The following is a 21,294-nucleotide window of genomic DNA, read 5'->3' on the forward strand; positions in this document are numbered from 1 at the left end:
CCAAAAGCTTTCGTCGGCACCAGAGTCAATCAGCGCACTAACAGAGAAATTCTGGGACTGCCACTGGAGGGATGCCTGGAGCAGAATGCGGGGAGAAGAGGAAGAATCCGCTGCTCGGCTCACCAAAACTTCTCCCATTAATGATGAGCCGGCCCTTTTCCCGGACGAACTGGGCAGGAAGGAACGAAATGACCAGCTTCTCCACAATACAGGCAGACCCGAGCCTGAATACGACGTGCACGCTCCTCTGAGGACAACCGTGCACGACCCACCTCCATGGCTTCGGGTTCAGTGCTCCTCGTATCGACTCGGGAAGACACGGCTCTCTCCGTAGGGACGATGCAGGGAGGAGTTTGTTGATGACAGACAGGTTGCTTGGAACTAACACTCCTCTCCCGGCGGCGCTCCCGAATCCGATTATCCAACCTGATAGTGAGTGAAATAAGATTATCCAGCGTAGGCGATTCATCATATGACACCAATTCATCTTTTAAGGTCTCAGACAAAGCATTGATGAACACTCCTTGTAATGCCTCGTCATTCCAACCACTCACTGCTGCTAAAGTCCGAAACTCCACTGCCATCTCCGCCACACTACGAGCCCCCTGCCGAAGAGAAAACAGCCGTTTCGCAGCCTCCTTGCCTCGTACGGGGTGGTCAAAAACCTTCCTCATCTCCGTGGTGAAGGCAACGTAAGCGTTGCAAATGTCCGACTGACTCTCCCAGACCGCGGATCCCCAGGCACGAGCGGAACCTCTAGTAGAGTTGATAAGGTAGGCAATACGAGCTCTTTCTGAGGCGTAGGTGAGGGGCTGTTGTTCAAACACTAACGAGCATTGAGTCAAAAAAATCGCCACAGGTTCCCATGTTCCCGTCATAGCGCTCTGGAGCAGGAACAAAAGGCTCTCTGATCTGGGCTGAAGGGGTAGTAAGGGCAGATACTTGATTGGAGAGTAATTGAACCTGATTAAGCAGCACCTGACTGTCCTCAGCAATCGTTTTAAACAGGGTATCATGTTGGCCAAGTAAAATGCCCTGATTGGCTATGGCAGTCCAAATTTGAGTGCACTCTGGGGTGGTATCCGAGCTACTGTCTGCTGGGTTCATCGTTTGGTCAGATCATACTGTTATGATTTAACTGGATAAGAACCCAAATGCAGACAAGTACACCAAGCCAGAGAAGTTTTAACAGGTTTATTTACAATGTACAAAGTCCAGGTTTCCAAATATATGGGAAGAGCAAGTCCAGGTACAGGGAGGGTAACAGATCCAGATCAGGGCAGGTGTGGTACCGTAATGTCCTAGTGTCCGTGGTGAGTCCAAAAGAGAGGTCCGGTAATGGAGAGCAGGATGGTGGTGGCAGGAGTGAAGCGGAGGCAGGAGTCAGGTTCCAAATATCTGTGGCACAGGAGAAAAAGTAAATAGAACAGACCAAAAACACAAAGAGCAAAAATAACCAGGTTGAGTCGGCAGCGAGACTAACATGGTCGTCTTGACTATGATCTGACGATGAGTGGTAAGTTTGACCGGGTCTTAAAGGCTGAGGTGATATGGTGAATGAGCTGCAGCTGGAACCCTGACTCCCGCACACCAGACTTCACTCCTGCAATCAAGGACAGACAGAGGGGAGGGAGAGAGCAGAGAGAGCTACCTATCAGCAGTAGGCCTAACAAATACTGCCGAATGACTGAGGCTACTGAGGGCTAAATAAAGGGAAAGTAATCAAGGTGACGATGAGGTACAAGTGTGCGTAACGATGGGGACCAGGTGTGTGTAATGATGGTTGCCAGGACCGGTGGTTAGTAGACCGGCGACATGGAGCACTGGAGCGGGGGAGCGGGAGTAGACGTGACAGACAATCTCTCTAGTCATGGTTTTAAACATTTTGAAATCTCACAGTATCAACTTTGCTTTAGCACCTACCACCAACAGTGCAATATCATTGGGTTTTTTCAGAAATGTTTGGTGATCTACTACGAATGCCTTGGAGATCGACCAGTCAATCGCGATCCACTGGTTGGTGATCACTGGTTTAGTCCATAATGTTGCTTGATCAGTGGTTAGGCTATTAGCTGGACAAAAGTAGGCTACATGAAAAGTGCAATAGTGTTAATATAACCAAGTGTTAATGTGGGTTTTCAGTGAATTTATGTAAATCATGTATATGCATTTCCTGTGGTGCAGAAAAATTCTCAGCAAAAAAAGAGTGATCAAATTTAGATCCTACATCTGTACCAATCTGTTTCCTTTCACCAGTTATCTCAGCATTTATTGATGTCCAATATGTTGATATTTTATCTACATCTTGCTGGTATCACTTCATGGCCCCACTTTATCAAAACCTTGTTGTTGTTTTCCCAGAGGAATGACTAACAGAGGTCCTGTCCTTTCTTTTTTTCCAGGAAGAGATGAGTCTCTTATCTAGTAATTGTGTCGCTCTCCAAAATGACTTCCTACACCTTACAATTCCCCCACAATTCACATGTGAGTGATCACTCCAATCCCCCCGCATCACTCCAATCCCCCGACAATTCACATGTGAGTGATTCCATACAAAACCCTCAGCGTGTGGGGTCACATCACAGCCAGGGTCAGTCATTGTTACTTCTGTGAACTTTCATTACTCTCCCTCCTCATGAGGGAGAGAAATTATAAAAAAATCTTAAAGACGTGGATTTTTCCTAATGGAATTTCAAAGCACAAGGCAATGTTTCTTAAACTTACAGAAGGCAGAAAAAAATTATCCTAAACTAAATAAGTGTTGATATTAGTTGGCAATGGTCTTTACTTCAACAGTGTGTTTTGATGTATTTCTAATACCTTTTAAGACTTTTTCTGGTGGATGTTTTCTAAGACCCCATTTCCACCTGTCAAAGACTTTGCTTATTCCTAATGTTTAAGATGGAAAATGTGACCCACCACTTTGATTCGGTCTTATGTAGCAAAATGTTTAATTGTGTTTTTTACATTGGATAAAAGCAGAGACTCAGAGCAACAACAACAAAAAATATCATACACTGCAGTTGAGGAACAATGGGAAAGTAATTCTGCTTTTGTGAAAATGGCCCTTGAATGTTTTGGTACACCTACTGGAGAGCTCTTCTTTGTTTACACCCATTCAGCATTGTTCACACCCTCTTAAGCCTTAGCCCCACCCATCTCTTTAAAGAGTCACATGTGAGGCCATGTGCTAAACAGAATTAGTAAGGTAGTGTAGTAAACAACCAAAGAGTTCAAGCCTAAAAGTGGTGGAAGTAGTAGCAAAAAGTAGTAGTAAAAATACACTTTATCTAGTCCTTGGCCTATATCCTAATCTGACTTTGGTGCAGGTCTTGTTGTTCTTCACATTACCGTCTCTGGTAAACACACACTATATCAAATCAAAGTATATTTGTCACATGCACTGGATACAGAAGGTGTGCTGTGAGTCGTCGGGTGATGTTGTGTCTCTCTCTGGCGGGAGGTAAGCTTGGCTTATATGGCTTATATGGTGTAGAGTAAAGCTTAAACCATGTATTTAGATTGTAGTTAGGTATTGTAGGTAGTTATCGTAGGTCATTGTAGTTATCGTAGGTTATTGTATGTAATTATTGTAGGTAAGTATTGTATTCGGCTGAGCACAGTGAAGCACGAGGATAAGCTAACCCACTACCTGGACTAGCTAGCAGGTAGCTACTGGTAACTATTAGCAACTGTGGATAGTTGTTTCACGCTTGAGAGTACCTGTAATTATGCCAGCTAGCTGCCTACCATTCAGCTGTTTTTCTAACCTCATTGTCTGAAGCGTTGGCGTTAGGTAGTTAGTAGCTACTGTGGTCGAAATGTAGCTAGCTTGTTGCTACCTGGATAGCTAACTAAACAATAGCTGGAACGACCTAGTGAACAGACACGAACTGGCTAAGTCGATTCAGTGGCTAGCTTTGCACTTGGCTGGCTAACAGTAGCTGCTAGGGGTAAGTTATAACCTACATTTGTGTTTTGTTTTTACTTTCTGGTAACCAGAGACGTTCAAGGGAATTCAGGACATGGGTGACTAGTTAACGTTAGCTTGGCTCTCTCTGTGTGTTCGTGCCATGGGAGGAGGGTTTATTTTTTTCGTTGGCAGAGAGCAATGGCTAGCTAGTATGCTAACTATTCTAGCTAACTAACTGGCTGAATAAGTTGACGACGGACTCGCTCAAGCTGTCGGGACTAACCCAGAACTTTACACAACGTTAGACATGGACACGAATGTCCTGCTTGGCGTGTTGACACACTGGTGGTTTGTTGTGGCCGAGTATTGGTGCTAAACCGTGTTGTTGGAGGCTGGCATGCTAATTGGCTGTGGCGTCATAGGATTCGGTGCCCTGGACGGTTTTCACGGAAGAATACTGTACCAAGTTAGCTAGCTGAATAAACTAAGTTAGTCTATTCCTAGAAAACATTGAACCGCTGAAGTTTACAACAATGATAGTTTCTGAGGTGGAAGTTGGGAGAGTTATAGTTGGGTGTTTCAGTGAAACATAAGTGAGGGAGGGCCCGCTCTCTTGCTTTCCCAGATGTTTAGTTCATTTCATTCCGATCTCCTTTGCATTACTGTAGCCATTTTCTGTAGCCTGTCAACTATGTGTCTGTCTATCCCTGTTCTCTCCTCTCCGCACAGGCTATACAAACGCCTCACACCGCGTGGCTGCTGCCACTCTAACCTGGTGGTCCCTGCACGCACGACCCACGTGGAGTTCCAGGTCTCTGGCAGCCTCTGGAACTGCCGTTCTGCGGCCAACAAGGCAGAGTTCATCTCAGCCTATGCTACCCTCCAGTCCCTCGACTTCTTGGCGCTGACGGAAACATGGATTACCACAGAAAACACTGCTACTCCTACTGCTCTCTCCTCGTCTGACCATGTGTTCTCGCATACCCCGAGAGCCTCTGGTCAGCGGGGTGGTGGCACAGGAATCCTCATCTCTCCCAAGTGGACATTCTCTCTTTCTCCCCTGACCCATCTGTCTATCTCCTCATTTGAATTCCATGCTGTCACAGTCACTAGCCCATTCAAGCTTAACATCCTTGTCATTTATCGCCCTCCAGGTTCCCTTGGAGAGTTCATCAATGAGCTTGACGCCTTGATAAGTTCCTTTCCTGAGGATGGCTCACCCCTCACAGTTCTGGGTGACTTTAACCTCCCTATGTCTACCTTTGACTAATTTATCTCTGCCTCCTTCTTTCCACTCCTCTCCTCTTTTGACCTCACTCTCTCACTGTCCCCCCCTACTCACAAGGCAGGCAATACGCTTGACCTCATCTTTACTAGATGCTGTTCTTCTACTAATCTCACTGCAACTCCCCTCCAAGTCTCCGACCACTACTTTGTATCCTTTTCTCTCTCGCTCTCCTCCAACACTACTCACTCTGCCCCTACTCAGATGGTAATGCGCCGTCATAACCTTCGCTCTCTCTCTCCCGCTACTCTCTCCTCTTCCATCCTATCATCTCTTCCCTCTGCTCAATCCTTCTCCCTCCAATCTCCTGATTCTGCCTCCTCAACCATCCTCTCCTCCCTTTCTGCATCCTTTGACTCTCTATTTCCCCTATCCTTCCGGCTGGCTCCGTCCTCCCCTCCTGCTCTGTGGCTAGACGACTCATTGCGAGCTCACAGAACAAGTCTCCGGGCAGCAGAGCGGAGATGGAGGAAAACTAGACTCCCTGCGGACCTGGCATCTTTTCACTCCCTCCTCTCTACATTTTCTTCCTCTGTTTCTGCTGCTAAAGCCACTTTCTACCACTCTAAATTCCAAGCATCTGCCTCTAACCCTAAGAAGCTCTTTGCCACCTTCTCCTCCCTGCTGAATTCCCCTCCCCCTCCCCCCTCCTCCCTCTCTGTGGATGATTTCGTCAACCATTTTGAAAAGAAGGTTGACGACATCCGATCCTCGTTTAAGTCAAATGACACCACTGGTCCTGCTCACACTGCCCTACACTATGCTTTGACTTCTTTATCCCCTCTCTCTCCAGATGAAATCTTGCAACTTGTGACGGCCGGCCACCCAACAACCTGCCTGCTTGACCCTATCCCCTCCTCTCTTCTCCAGACCATTTCTGGAGACCTTCTCCCTTACCTCACCTTGCTCATCAACTCATCCTTGACCACTGGCTATGTCCCTTCCGACTTCAAGAGAGCGAGAGTTGCACCCCTTCTCAAAAAACCTACACTCGATCCCTCCGATGTCAACAACTACAGACCAGTATCCCTTCATTCTTTTCTCTCCAAAACTCTTGAGCGTGCCGGCTTTAGCCAGCTCTCTTGCTATCTCTCTCAGAATGACCTTCTTGATCCAAACCAGTCAGGTTTCAAGACTGGTCATTCAACTGAGACTGCTCTTCTCTGTGTCAAGGAGGCTCTCCACACTGCTAAAGCTAACTCTCTCTCCTCTGCTCTCGTCCTTCTAGACCTATCTGCTGCCTTTGATACTGTGAACCATCAGATCCTCCTCTCCACCCTCTCCGAGTTGGGCATCTCCGGCGCGGCTCACTCTTGGATTGCGTCCTACCTGACAGGTCGCTCCTACCAGGTGGCGTGGCGAGAATCTGTCTCCGCACCACGTGCTCTCACCACTGGTGTCCCCCAGGGCTCAGTTCTAGGCCCTCTCCTATTCTCGCAAAACACCAAGTCACTTGGCTCTGTCATATCCTCACATGGCCTTTCCTATCATTGCTACGCAGACGACACACAATTAATCTTCTCCTTTCCCCCTTCTGATAACCAGGTGGCGAATCGCATCAATGCATGTCTGGCAGACATATCAGTGTGGATGACGGATCACCACCTCAAGCTGAACCTCGGCAAGATGGAGCTGCTCTTCCTCCTGGGGAAGGACTGCCCATTCCATGATCTCACCATCACAGTTGACAACTCCGTTGTGTCCTCCCCCCTGAGTGCAAAGAGCCTTGGTGTGACCTTGGACAACACCCTGTCGTTCTCCGCTAACATCAAGGCGGTGACCCGATCCTGTAGGTTCATGCTCTACAACATTCGCAGAGTATGACCCTGCCTTATACAGGAAGCGGCACAGGTCCTAATCCAGGCACTTGTCATCTCCCGTCTGGATTACTGCAACTCACTGTTGGCTGGGCTCCCTTCCTGTGCCATTAAACCCCTACAACTCATCCAGAACGCCACAGCCCGTCTGGTGTTCAACCTTCCCAAGATCTCTCAAGTCACCCCGCTCCTCCACACACTCCACTGGCTTCCAGTTGAAGCTCGCATCTGCTACAAGACCATGGTGCTTGCCTACGGCGCTGTGAGGGGAACGGCACCTCCGTACCTTCAGGCTCTGATCAGTCCCTACACCCAAATGAGGGCATTGCATTCATCCACCTCTGGCCTGCTGGCTCCCCTACCTCTGCGGAAGCACAGTTACCGCTCAGCCCAGTCAAAACTGTTCGCTGCTCTGGCACCCCAATGGTGGAACAAGCTCCCTCACGACGCCAGGACATCGGAGTCACTCACCACCTTCCAGAGACACTTGAAACCCCACCTCTTTAAGGAATACCTGGGATAGGATAAAGTAATCCTTCTACCCCCCCTTACCCCACCCCAAAACATATATATATATAAAAATAAAAAATAAAATAAAAAAACACTTTTGTAAAGTGGTTGTCCCACTGGCTATCATAAGGTGAATGCACCATTTCGTAAGTCGCTCTGGATAAGAGCGTCTGCTAAATGACGAAAATGTAAATGTAATGTGTAAATGGTACAGTGACATGGTTACTTGGATAGTTGAGTATTTTGTTTAGACATGTAGCAAGCTAGCTAGTTAAACAATTAACCATAATCCCAACCAATACTACTAACAATACAAACTGATAGTCATAGCTAGCCACCATGCATGAATCCGTAGGTAGCTAAAGCTAACCAACTAAGTTCTAAGTTGCAGCAATGTTGAGAGCTCCAGAGTTCCTCTGTGGAGATGGGAGAACCTTCCAGAAGGACAACCATCTCTGCAGCACTCCACCAATCAGGCCTTTATAGTAGAGTGGCCAGATGGCAGCCACTCCTCAGTAAAAAGCACATGACAGCCCGCTTGGAGTTTGCCAAGAGGTACCTAAAGGACTCCCAGACCATGAGAAACAAGATTCTCTGGTCTGATGAAACCAAGATTGAACTCTTTGGCCTGAATGCCAAGCGTCACGTCTGGAGGAAACCTGGCACCATCCCTACGGTAAAGCATGGTGGTGGCAGCATCATGCTGTGGGGATGTTTTTCAGCGGCAGAGACTGGGAGACTAGTCAGGATCGAGGGAAAGATTAATGGAGCAAATTACAGAGAGATCCTTGATGAAAAGCTTAGGAACTCAGACTGGGGCAAAGGTTCACCTTCCAACAGGACAACGACCCTAAGCACACAGCCAAGACAATGCAGGAGTTGCTTCGGGACAAGTCTCTGAATGTCCTTGAGTGGCCCAGCCAGAGCCTGTACCTGGACCCGATCGAATATCTCTGGAGAGACCTGAAAATAGCTGTGCAGCGACGCTCCCCATCCAACCTTACAGAGCTTGAGAAGATCTGCAGAGAAGAATGGGAGAAATTCCCCAAATACAGGTGTGCCAAGCTTGTAGCGTCCTACCCAAGAAGACTCAATGCTGTAGTCACTGTCAAAGGTGCTTCAACAACGTACTGAGTAAAGGGTCTGAATACTTAAGTTAATGTGATTGTTCCGTTTTGGATTTTCTGTTTTTGCTTTGTCATTATGGGGTGTTGTGTGTAGATTGATGAGGGGGAAAAAACAATTTAATACATTTTAGAATAAGGCTGTAACATAACAAAATGTGGAAAAAGTCAAGGGGTCTAAAAACTTTCCGAATGCACTGTATATAAAAAATAACCGTGGGCTGGAATGAAAAGAAGAGAAATTAGATTGTATAGCTAGCTCACCTCACTCGTTGGATTTTACAGTTGGAATCCCTGATGTTTCAGTAGAATACATAAGAGGTTATGGAAAACAGGTGTTTCTCCCACAATAGCCTACTACTGTACTCCCCTCTCATATCACATCTCCTATGCCAGCCCAGACCAGTCCCAGTGCCTGGAGCATTTGCTGCCCCCAGGGCCAGTTGAGGTGCTAAACTGTTACCAGAGCGTTTGAAAGAGCTGGAAAGTAGCAGGCCCAGCAGAACAGGAGCAGGCAGACATACCACCACATACAGCAGTCATTACTCTAAATCACTGACCCCCCCTCCTCTCCCAAGCTCCGTCCCCCTCATGACCTCAGCTAGAGACCAATGACCTGGAAAATGTTGAGTAGAGCTCTTCTCTCCCTCCCATGCAAACAGCAGAAATATTGAGACAATTACCAGATGATTATCTGGTCACGACATCAGCCACGGCGGCTGGTTGGGAAACACTCTGGGAGTGGATGAGTGGATGTACTGGAATATAAAAATGACTCAAAGGCTTCTACATGTGGACTGGGATGGCTCTCAGTGCCCATTCCACTAGCCTTTTGGCCACCATACCTCCAATGACAGACATGTACAGATGTAGGATCTTAAAATGACCTGTATTGTCGAAGCAAAAAATTATCCTATAGGATTTGAAAGTTTAGTCTATAATGTTGTATGATTGCTGGTTTGGCTATTAGCTGGTCAAAATGAGGCTACATGAAAAGTGGAGTACTGATAATATAACCGTGTGTTAGTGCAGGTTTTCAGTGAGTGATCAAATTAAGATCCTACATCTGTAGAAGTAAATGAGGGACCCCCCTTCTTTGTAGGTCACCAGACACACATTATTTGAGCCAGACATTAGACCCAGTCCATCTCCAGACCCAGTCTAACCCCAGACCCAGTCCAACCCCAGCCCCAGTCCAACCCAAGCCCCAGCCCCAGTCCAACCCAAGCCCCAGCCCTAGCCCCAGCCCCAGCCCCAGTCCAATTCCAGCCCCAGTCCAATTCCAGACCCAGTCCAACCCCAGACCCAGTCTAACCCCAGACCCAGTCCAACCCCAGCCCCAGTCCAACCCAAGCCCCAGCCCCAGTCCAACTCCAGACCCAGTCTAACCCCAGACCCAGTCCAACCCCAGCCCCAGTCCAACCCAAGCCCCAGCCCCAGTCTGATTGATCTGGAGGAAAGCAGGAGGGATTTGCTCACTTGCTAGTTTTGTTTAGTTTGTTATATATTTGTTTCCATTCATCATTTGTGCTATACCTCAATATGTACTCTATGTACCCTGAAAATGGTATGTAGTGGAAAAAAGGAGGAGGAGCGAGGGGGGAGGAGGAGCAGGAGGAGGAGGGAGGGAGGAAGGGATGGAGGAAGAGGAGGAGGGAGGAAGGGATGGAGGAGGAGGAGGAGGGAGGAAGGGATGGAGGAGGAGGAGGAGGAGGAGGAGGAGGAGGAGGAGGAGGAGGAGGAGGAGTGGGTAGTGGTACTGTATGTATTTGTATTAATTAGGGATCCCCCATCATACAGTACCACTACCTAACCCTAACCCACTCCTCCTCCTTTTCTCTACTACACATATACAGGCTGCATGGGTTTGGTAAGCAAAGTTGCATGGATGGAGGGAGGGGGAAACGAAAGCTGTGATTCATCAGACTCCTTGTGCCAAAGTGCTCTTTTTATAGACAACCTTACAAAGGACTCATTGAGGGACTCATCTCCTCTAGCATTACCTCGTCCTTCAAAATGTGTTCAAACAGGGAATAGAGTACCCCCAATGAGTTTTTACAGTCTACATTGCCTAGTTAGTAGAAGCATATGAGGGTATTCTCTCAGAGTACAGTTTATGCCAGTTAATGTTCTGTTGCACTTTCTCCATAAAACAATATTGGCTATTTGTTTGCGCTCTCATAAATTTCCCTCTCAACCTGTCATTTTCATTTTCTAATTATGGGGCGACACCATAAATCGTCAAATCGTTTTCCACTTTCCGCCATATCTATAAGTTAGTTTTAGCGTTAACATTTTAATGTAGAAAAGTCTTAGACTTACATACTGTATATCTTTATTCCACTCTGCTCTGTAGTCACGTTGTTTCACGAGTTGAAGCCTGCTGCCTGTATTTCATGCATCAGTGTGTATGGGGAGTCGTATTTTAGCAACGCAAAGAACACATCAAAGCTGCTCCATGGAGCTGCAGTAAATCTCAGGCACTTGGAAGGTACCTCGTTCGTTACATCATCTACGCTGCCAATAAAGTTTAATTAGATAGAACTGCATGCGGTTCCTGTTGGAATGGAAATAAATACTCTTGTGTAGTCCACATGAACCAAAGCCACTCTCTTCTCTCTTCCCTGTATAGTCATCCCAGACCTGTGAATGGATCTATCATGGATCAACTTCCAGCTCTCTCCCCTCTCTCGCCATAGTCTTTACTCCTTGGGAAGACATTTAGAGATGATTTTCTTTCTTTAGCATTGCAGATTTTATTTAAACTACAAATCCTCCATACGCTGAAATATCCATGGGAGCCAAATATCTGGAAAATTATGCTTTGTAGAAGAAAACCATGGTTATGTTTATTATCATGTTACTATAATGGTTGTGGTTATTATTATGTTTATTATTATATTACCATAATGGTTATGGTTATTATAACGTGTATTATTATATTACTATTATGTTATGTTATTATTATGTTTATTATTCTATATCTATTATGGTTATGGCTAACGGGTGTCCATTTGACATTACCATATTCCTGAGGGGACCTGATACTATCCTGATACTGTTCCGATACTATCCTGATACTATCCTGATACTATCCGGATACTATCCTGATACTGTTCCGATACTATCCTGATACTATCCGGATACTATCCTGATACTGTTCTGATACTATCCTGATACTATTCTGATACTGTTCTGATACTCTCCTGATACTGGATGTGTCCAAGATGGCGTAGTAGTGCAGTCCTGTTTTTGTCGTGTGTCTGTAAATAGCCTGTAAATACCCTGTTTTTTTTGTATTTTTCGTACATATTTCCCAATCAGACTTTTCATTTCCTGCAACCCGCCTCACTCAATGTGGAACGGATTCTATTATTGACTTACCTTTTATCTAGAATCACCAGTTGAAACTAGCTAGCCAGCTAACTAGCTACTTGCTATTAGCCACAGTTAGCGGTATTTCACCAAGAACATTGGATTTTCTGCGGGAATAATTTAATCACTGGACATTAATCACCGGATCGCAACTAGCTAGCCGCAACCGAATGGATGTTGCTGTCTGGCTAATTCACCACTGCCCCCGATGCAAGCACCAGTTAGCCTCGAGCTAGCCTAGAGCCAAGCTCATATCTACCTCTAGGTCTACCGGACAGGAGTAGCCAGCTAACTAGCTACTAGCTATCAGCTACCGTTAGCGGTTTTTTCACCATTGTCCGTGGCCTGCACCACCCACCAGCCAGCTCTAGTCTGGACTATTATTCGGCCAGTCTGCACTGTCTGCACAGCGCGTTATCGACCCAGAACATATCAGCTCTTCTGCCGGAATCACTGAATCACTGGACCTTTAACTCCGGATTCATCGCTACCAGCTAGCTGCAACAAAATGGACATTGTGGTCTGGCTAATCATCCTGACCTAGGCCCATCTCCCGACTATCTACCTCTACGTCAACCGGACGGGACCACCTAGTGTTGACACGGAGCCCCGCCGATCCTACACGACTGGTCTGCCGACAAAATCGTCTGATGTGATTACAACAGGCTTCCCGTTACCACGTCGACCACGAAGATTCCATCTGCTAGCCCCGGCCCGCTAGCACACGCTAGTGCTTTAGCAGCCCCCGAACTATCCTATTGCTGTTCACCGGACCTTATGATAACTCAGCTATACAGCTGATGCCTGCTGGACTGTTCCTTTTTACGGTACCGCATCCTGTTTATGTTTAGCCTCAGCCCAAACTGTGTCGTCATTACCAGCTGTTGTCTTAGCTCTCTCAAATTACACCGTGATTGCTTTATGCCTCTCTCCCATCTCAATATGGTTAGCTTATTGTTGTTTCGGTTATTTCTAATTGTACTATTTCACTGTAGATCCCCCAGCCCAGCTAAACCTGCCTTAGATAGCTCCTTTGTCCCACCCCCCATACACGCGGAGACCGACTCAATTGGTGCCTCCAGTGATGCTATCTCTTTCATTGTTACCCAACGCTTAGGTTTACCTCCACTTTACTCATATCCTTCCATATCGTTGTCTGTACATAATGCCCTGAATCTTTTCTACAACGCCCGGAAATCTGCCCCCTTTATTCTATGTACCCAACGCACTAGAAGACCAGTTCTTAAAGCCTTTAGCCGTATCCTTATTCTAGTCCTCCTCTGTTCCTCCGGTGATGTAGAGGCTAACCCAGGCCCTGCAGCCCTCAGTATCACTCCTACTCCCCAGGCGCTATCATTTGCTGACTTCTGTAATCGCAAAAGCCTTGGTTTCCTGCATGTAAATATCAGAAGTCTACTTCCTAAGTTTGAGTTATTCACTGCATTAGCACACTCCGCCAACCCTGATGTTCTAGCAGTGTCTGAATCCTGGCTTAGGAAGGCCACCAAAAATTCTGAAATTACCATCCCCAACTATAACATTTTCCGTCTAGATAGAACTGCCAAAGGGGGTGGAGTTGCAATCTACTGTAGAGATAGCCTGCAGAGCTCTATCATACTATCCAGGTCTGTGCCCAAACAGTTTGAGCTTCTACTTCTAAAAATCCACCTTTCCAGAAATAAGTCTCTCACTGTTGCTGCTTGCTACAGACCCCCCTCAGCCCCCAGTTGTGCCCTGGACACCATATGTGAATTGATTGCCCCCCATTTATCCTCAGAGTTCGTACTGCTTGGTGACCTAAATTGGGATATGCTTAATACCCCGGCCATCCTACAATCCAAACTAGATGCCCTCAATCTCACGCAAATTATCAACGAACCTACCAGGTACAACCCTAAATCCATAACCATGGGTACCCTCATAGATATCATCCTGACTAACTTACCCTCTAAATACACCTCAGCTGTCTTCAACCAGGATCTCAGCGATCACTGCCTTATTGCCTGCGTCCGTAAACGGGTCCGCGGTCAAATGACCACCCTCATCACTGTCAAACGCTCCCTAAAACACTTTAGCGAGCAGGCCTTCCTAATTGACCTGGCCCAGGTATCCTGGATGGATATAGATCTCATTCCGTCAGTAGAGGATGCCTGGTTGTTCTTTAAAAGTAATTTCCTCTCAATCTTAAATAAACATGCCCCATTCAAAAAATACAGAACTAAGAACAGATATAGCCCCTGGTTCTCCTCAGACTTGACTGCCCTTGACCAGCACAAAAACATCCTGTGGCGTACTGCATTAGCATCAAATAGCCCCCGTGATATGCAACTTTTCAGGGAAGTTAGGAACCAATATACACAAGCAGTCAGCAAAGCAAAGACTAACTTTTTCAAACAGAAATTTGCATCCTGTAGCACTAACTCCAAAAAGTTTTGGGACACTGTAAAGTCCATGGAGAATAAGAGCACTTCCTCCCAGCTGCCCACTGCACTGAGGCTAGGAAACACTATCACCACCGATAAATCTACAATAATCGAGAATTTCAACAAGCATTTTGCTACGGCTGGCCATGCTTTCCACCTGGCTACCACTACCCCAGCCACCAACTCTGCACCCTCCGCTGCAACTTGCCCATGCCCCCCCCCCCACCGTACCTTCTCCGCTATGCAATCCGGTTTCCGAGCTGGTCATGGGTGCACTTCAGCCATGCTCAAGGTCCTAAACGATATTATAACCGTGATCGATAATAGACAGTACTGTGCAGCCGTCTTCATCGACCTGGCCAAGGCTTTCGACTCTGTCAACCACCGCATTCTTATTGGCAGACTAAATAGCCTTGGTTTCTCAAATGACTGCCTCGCCTGGTTCACCAACTACTTCTCAGATAGAGTTCAGTGTGTCAAATCGGAGGGCCTGTTGTCTGGACCTATGGCAGTCTCTATGGGGGTGCCACAGGGTTCAATTATTGGGCCGACTCTTTTCTCCGTGTATATCAATGATGTTGCTCTTGCTGCTGGTGACTCTCAGATCCACCTCTACGCAGACGACACCATTTTGTATACATCTGGCCCTTCATTGGACTCTGTGTTAACAAACCTCCAAACGAGCTTCAATGCCATACAACACTCCTTCAGTAGCCTCCAACTGGTCTTAAACACTAGTAAAACTAAATGCATGCTCTTCAATCGAACGCTGCTGGCACCCGCCCACCCGACTAGAATCACCACTCTCGACGGGTCTGACCTAGAGTATGTGGACAACTAAAAATACCTAGGTGTCTGGTTAGACTGTAAACTCTCCTTCCAGACTCACATTAAGAATCTCCAATCCAAAGATAAATCTAGAATCGGTTTCCTATTTCGCAACAAAGCCTCCTTCACTCATGCTGCCAAACATGCCCTCGTAAAACTGACTATCCTACCGATCCTTGACTTCGGCGATGTCATTTACAAAATAGCCTCCAACACTGTACTCAGCAAATTGGATGTAGTCTATCACAGTGCCATCCGTTTTGTCTCCAAAGCCTCATACACTACCCACCACTGTGACCTGTACGCTCTTGTTGGCTGGTCCTCACTACATGTTCGTCGTCAAACCCACTGGCTCCAGGCCATCTATAAATCACTGCTAGGCAAATCCCCGCCTTATCTTAGCTCATTGGTCACCATAGCAGCACCCACCCGTAGTCTGCGCTCCAGCAGGTATATCTCACTGGTCATTCCCAAAGCCAACACCTCCTTTGGCCGCCATTCCTTCCAGTTCTCTGCTGCCAATGACTGGAACGAATTGCAAAAATCTCTGAAGCTGGAGACTCTTATCTCCCTCACTAACTTTAAGCATCAGTTGTCAGAGCACCTTACCGATCACTGCACCTGTACACAGCCCATCTGAAATTAGCCCACTCAACTACCTCATCCCTATATTGTTATTTATTTTGCTCTTTTGCACCCCAGTATCTCTATTTGCACATAATCTCTTGCACATCTAGCATTCCAGTGTTAATACTAATTGTAATTATTTTGCACTATAGCCTATTTATTGCCTTACCTCCATAACTTGCTACATTTGCACACACTGTATATATATTTTCTGTTGTATTTTTTGACTTTATGTTTTTTACCCCATATGTAACTCTGTGTTGTTGTTTTTATCGCACTACTATGCTTTATCTTGGCCAGGTCGCAGTTGTAAATGAGAACTTGTTCTCAACTGGCTTACCTGGTTAATTAAAGGTGAAATAAAAAATAAAATAAAATACTATTCTGATACTGTTCTGATAATATCCTGATACTATTCGGATACTGTTCTGATACTATCCTGATACTATTCTGATACTATCCTGATACTATTCTGATACTATCTAAATACTATTCTGATACTGTTCTGATACTATTCTGATACTGTTCTGATAATATCCTGATACTATTCTGATACTGTCCTGATACTATCCTGATACTATCCTGATACTGTTCTGATACTATTCTGATACTGTTCTGATACTATCCTGATACTATTCTGATACTATCCTGATACTATCCTGATACTATTCTGATACTATCCTGATACTATCCTGATACTATTCTGATAATGTTCTGATACTATCCTGATACTATCCTGATACTATCCTGATACTGTTCTGATACTATTCTGATACTATTCTGATACTGTTCTGATACTATCCTGATACTATTCTGATACTATTCTGATACTATTCTGATACTGTTCTGATACTATTCTGATACTATCCTGATACTATCCTGATACTGTTCTGATACTATTCTGATACTATTCTGATACTATTCTGATACAATCCTGATACTATTCTGATACTGTTCTGATACTATCCTGATACTGTTCTGATACTATTCTGATACTGTTCTGATACTATCCTGATACTATTCTGATACTATCCTGATACTATTCTGATACTGTTCTGATACTATCCTGATACTATTCTGATACTGTCCTGATACTATCCTGATACTATCCTGATACTGTTCTGATACTATCCTGATACTATTCTGATACAATCCTGATACTATTCTGATACTGTTCTGATACTATCCTGATACTATTCTGATACTGTCCTGATACTATTCTGAAACTGTCCTGATACTATCCTGATACTATCCTGATACTATTCTGATACTGTTCTTACTGTAATCAGGTTGCATTAACCTCAATGGTTGCATTCCAAATGGCACCCTATTCCCTTTATAGTGCATTATGTACTACTTTTGACCAGGGCCCATAGGGCTCAGGGTGCCATTTGGGACACAACCTATAGCTGATGCTTATGTTGAGGAGCTGGTGGATAACCTCAATGAACCACAGTCCCATTCCTGTACTCTGCGCCTCCTATCCCCCTTTCCCAAAACTCCCAGGTTTTCCAGAGATCCAGATTGGAATATTACAGGAATCAGGAGGGAATAAGCAGGACATCTGAATTTCTCCAACCAGGATATCTGGAAAACCTTTTGTAACCCTACACTGCACATAGGAAAGCAGACAAGAGCAGACCATAAACCAGGGTGATAGCCCAGCCCGTGGACGTGATGGGGCAAAGATAATTCCAGGCAGAAACATCGATATTGAAACAAACAATTCAAAAAATCAACTTGCAATAGAGCATGCAATAGAGCATGCTGGGAAATATGATAATGATATGTATGGTTTTGGTTCAACGTGATGTGTATGAGTTTTAGGCCTCAGTATTAGGGTAAAACTAGGCCCTCAAAATAAGGCCTTATGACATACGTATGGTATTGTGTTAAATACAGTATATATATTTCTTACAATAACATATTTGCTTAGGATCTCACTTGGTGATGTCACGTATACTTCCTCTCCGGCGCTCGAGGTCACCAGTCTGCAGATTATTACGCACACCTGTCACCATCGTTACGCGCACCTGCGCCTCATGAGACTCACTTGGACTCAATCACCTTCCTGATTACCTCCCCTATATATGTCACTCCCTTTGGTTCCTTCCCCAGGCGTTATTGATTCTGTTTCAGTGTTTCATGTCTGTACGCTACTCGTGTTTCTTGTTTTGTTCTATGTATTATTTATTATTAAATTCACTCCCTGTACTTGCTTCCCTACTCCCAGCATACACGTTACAGGTGAAGTCCATAAGACCGAAAATGAATGAATGTGTCACGTATAATGACAGGAAGACAGGCGCAGGAATACGTATTAGGGGTTTTATTTCTCCACCCAATACAAGGTACGTCATAAAAACTACGTGGACGATGCCCATAACAACCACAGGGCTGTAACCCAAAAAAAAGAGCGATGTGTAAACCTCTAAATACATACACAGGACGAGACCCTTAATACCAAGAGCACAATACACAGTACTCACGAGACCAATGGACATGGGACAATAATTGACAAGGACAATGGGGAACAGAGGGCACATATATACACATACTAATCAAGGGGAATGGGAACCAGGTGTGCGTAATGAGACAAGACAGTCCGCGGTTGGTGGTAATTAACCAGGTCAGTGACGCCTGGAAGGCCTGTGACATAGACCGACGAAGCTGGTGAATGGAATGAGCAGCAGTACCGGGGGGATCCGTGACAGAATGCAACAACCATGTCTCTGTCACTAACAAATACAGTCATGGGCGGTAACTCTTACGATTCACTCGAACGGCAAAGCACTCTGGGAAATTTTGAATAAGGCTGTGTGTTAATTTAACACTGTTCAGGTGTCTATATGGGTCCACAGACTCTACACTATCAGTGTTGATTTAACACTCTCAGTATATATATATATATATATATATATATATATATATATATTTATATAAAAACATTTTTAATGGAGAACCAGCTGTGTGTAAGTGTGCTGCCTCACACTGACTCTGAGAGGATTGGGGTCAGGTGTCGGTCAATGTTGGGGGTGCAAGGTGAATGTCAGAACACAGGAGAGCCTGCCCCCATCAACCACCCCTGCCCCCATCAACCACCTCCTGCTTGTGTTGGCTTACTTCCTGCCTCTCTATCTGGCACCACCGCAGCCCTGACATTGTGACATGAGGCTGCCAGGTTAGAGTCACTCAGGATGCTCAGTATCTGCGCCCTGAAGGGCAGGAGAGGCACCATAAACCATGGAGGGACACAACAAGGCTTCAAGGTGAAAGTTCTCTGTGTATGACAGTTCAGTATGGTAGTTGGTGGCATCTTAATTGGGGAGGACGGGTCTCATATACATCAAACACATGGTTTCCATGTTATTGATGCCCTTCCACTCGCTCCGTTCCAGCCATTATTATGAGCCGTCCTCCCCTCAGCAGCCTCCTGTGGTGAATAAATCTTGGCAAAACGTGAAAGATTTTTAACACATTTAGGTGTCATAGTGGAACCAAAAAGTCACTGCCCAAATCAAATTTGGTCGTTTTTTTTGGTTGAAACCAAATCCTCTGTATTCAGACTGGATATTGACATCTATACAAATATCTTGACTTTCCCAGTATCAGTGCAAGAGGAAAATCTTGGAGAGAAGCGTAAGGGCGCAGTGAAGTCATCCAGTACACTGTCTGACAGCTGGCATCTCTCAGAAGCACTCTCACTCTGAGAAACACATCTCTCTAGTGGCATCTCAGATGCCTCGTCTCCTTCAGCTGCATGGAGGTTAAACAGAGCATGATTGTTTACCTGCCTGTTTGTGAGGCAGAAGAACGGTGCTGCCCATCACATTAGGAAAGTAACAAGTTTGGTGGCGGAGGACGGCTGTGTGGAGCCGAGGCCTATCTGCTTTATAAAGGGAGTAGGCCTAACACCCCTCCTCTCCTCCTCTCCTCCTCTCCTCCTCTCATCCTTCCATCCTCCTTATTTTGACCAGCCATGGGACCTGACAGAGGCTGAGCCCGCCTCCTACCCCTAGCACAGCTCAGTAGTTCTGTCACATTTTACATTACATTACATTTTAGTCATTTAGCAGACGCTCTTATCCAGAGCGACTTACAGGAGCAATTAGGGTTAAGTGCCTTGCTCAAGGGCACATCGACTGATTTTTCACCTAGTCGGCTCGGGGATTAGAACCAGCGACCTTTCGGTTACTGGCACAACGCTCTTAACCACTAAGCTACCTGCCGCAGTTAACTGCATCTGCCATGGGAGCAGCGCAGGCAGGCCACTTTGTCAGCACACACACACACACACACACACACACACACACACACACACACACACACACACACACACACACACACACACACACACACACACACACACACACACACACACACACACACACACACACACACACACACACACACACACACACACACACACACACACACACACACCCTGGGCTTTAAGCAGAGCCGCACCAGCAGAGAGATAGAGAGAGCTAGGATGAATAATTGAAGTGTGCATTCTGTACTTTAAATAATTTTAAAGCTGTATTCTGCAGAGGCTCTAAATGGCTGGGAGAAGGAGACATTAATGATTCATGGGCTGCTTTTATCTGCTTTGGTTCAGGTCACTGTCCTGAAGGCGCTCGGGGCAGCGGAGGAGAGGCGAGGGGGGAGAGGGGAGGGGGAGACAGAGAAGAAAGTCAGGAAAGGTGGTGTGTCTTGGCCAAATAGATTGTGTGAAAAACGGGCCCACACAGATTAGGAAATATTGCCAAAGAAAACGTTAAAGCAAATATTATGTCTGAGCTGCCTTCCCAGTTGAACTTTTTTGCTGTAAGTATTTGAGGTGGGATTTATGGGTATTCTTTCATCACTGGGATTTAATTTCCCAGCCTGTGTCCCAAATGGCACCCTGTTCCCTACATAGTGCACTAGTTTTGACCAGAGCCCTATGGGCCACGGTCTAAAGTAGTGCACTATATAGGGAATAGGATGTCATTGTGGAGACAGCCCTTGAGTCCAACAGGACCACTGTTGCTGTGACTACTATGTCTCTGCTATGGTCTGTTCACTCATCTGCAGCTGTTTAGAAGGCGCCCTGAAACATAAGGTTTCTCTTTTCCAAATCAAGTGTCCGATAAATGTGATATTAAAGGTGAAGAAAAAAAATCAATAATCACAATATTATGCGGTCTGATACTAACACTTTTAATTTTTCAATATCTACTGAATAACAAACAGGGAATATGTCCAGGCTGCAATTAATCAAATTGTGGTTCTAAAATACTCTATTTGATGACGTTCCAGATTCAGATTCAGATAAGCTTTATAAACATGTTGTTCCACTGTTGCTTGTCACGAATGAAGGATGCATTTTTTTCTGCTGAGGAAAGTTTGT

The 21,294-nt window shown here is 45.6% G+C and overlaps 1 protein-coding gene across 1 annotated transcript in view; it reads left to right on the forward strand.

Annotated features, from left to right (window-relative positions):
* LOC121577787 (heparan sulfate glucosamine 3-O-sulfotransferase 3A1-like) overlaps positions 1–21,294 on the forward strand; it is a 135,978-nt gene that overhangs the window by 112,410 nt on the left and 2,274 nt on the right. The window lies entirely within an intron of this gene.

The sequence above is a fragment of the Coregonus clupeaformis genome, chromosome 1, assembly GCF_020615455.1.
Source record: "Coregonus clupeaformis isolate EN_2021a chromosome 1, ASM2061545v1, whole genome shotgun sequence".
Classification (NCBI taxonomy): domain Eukaryota; kingdom Metazoa; phylum Chordata; class Actinopteri; order Salmoniformes; family Salmonidae; genus Coregonus; species Coregonus clupeaformis.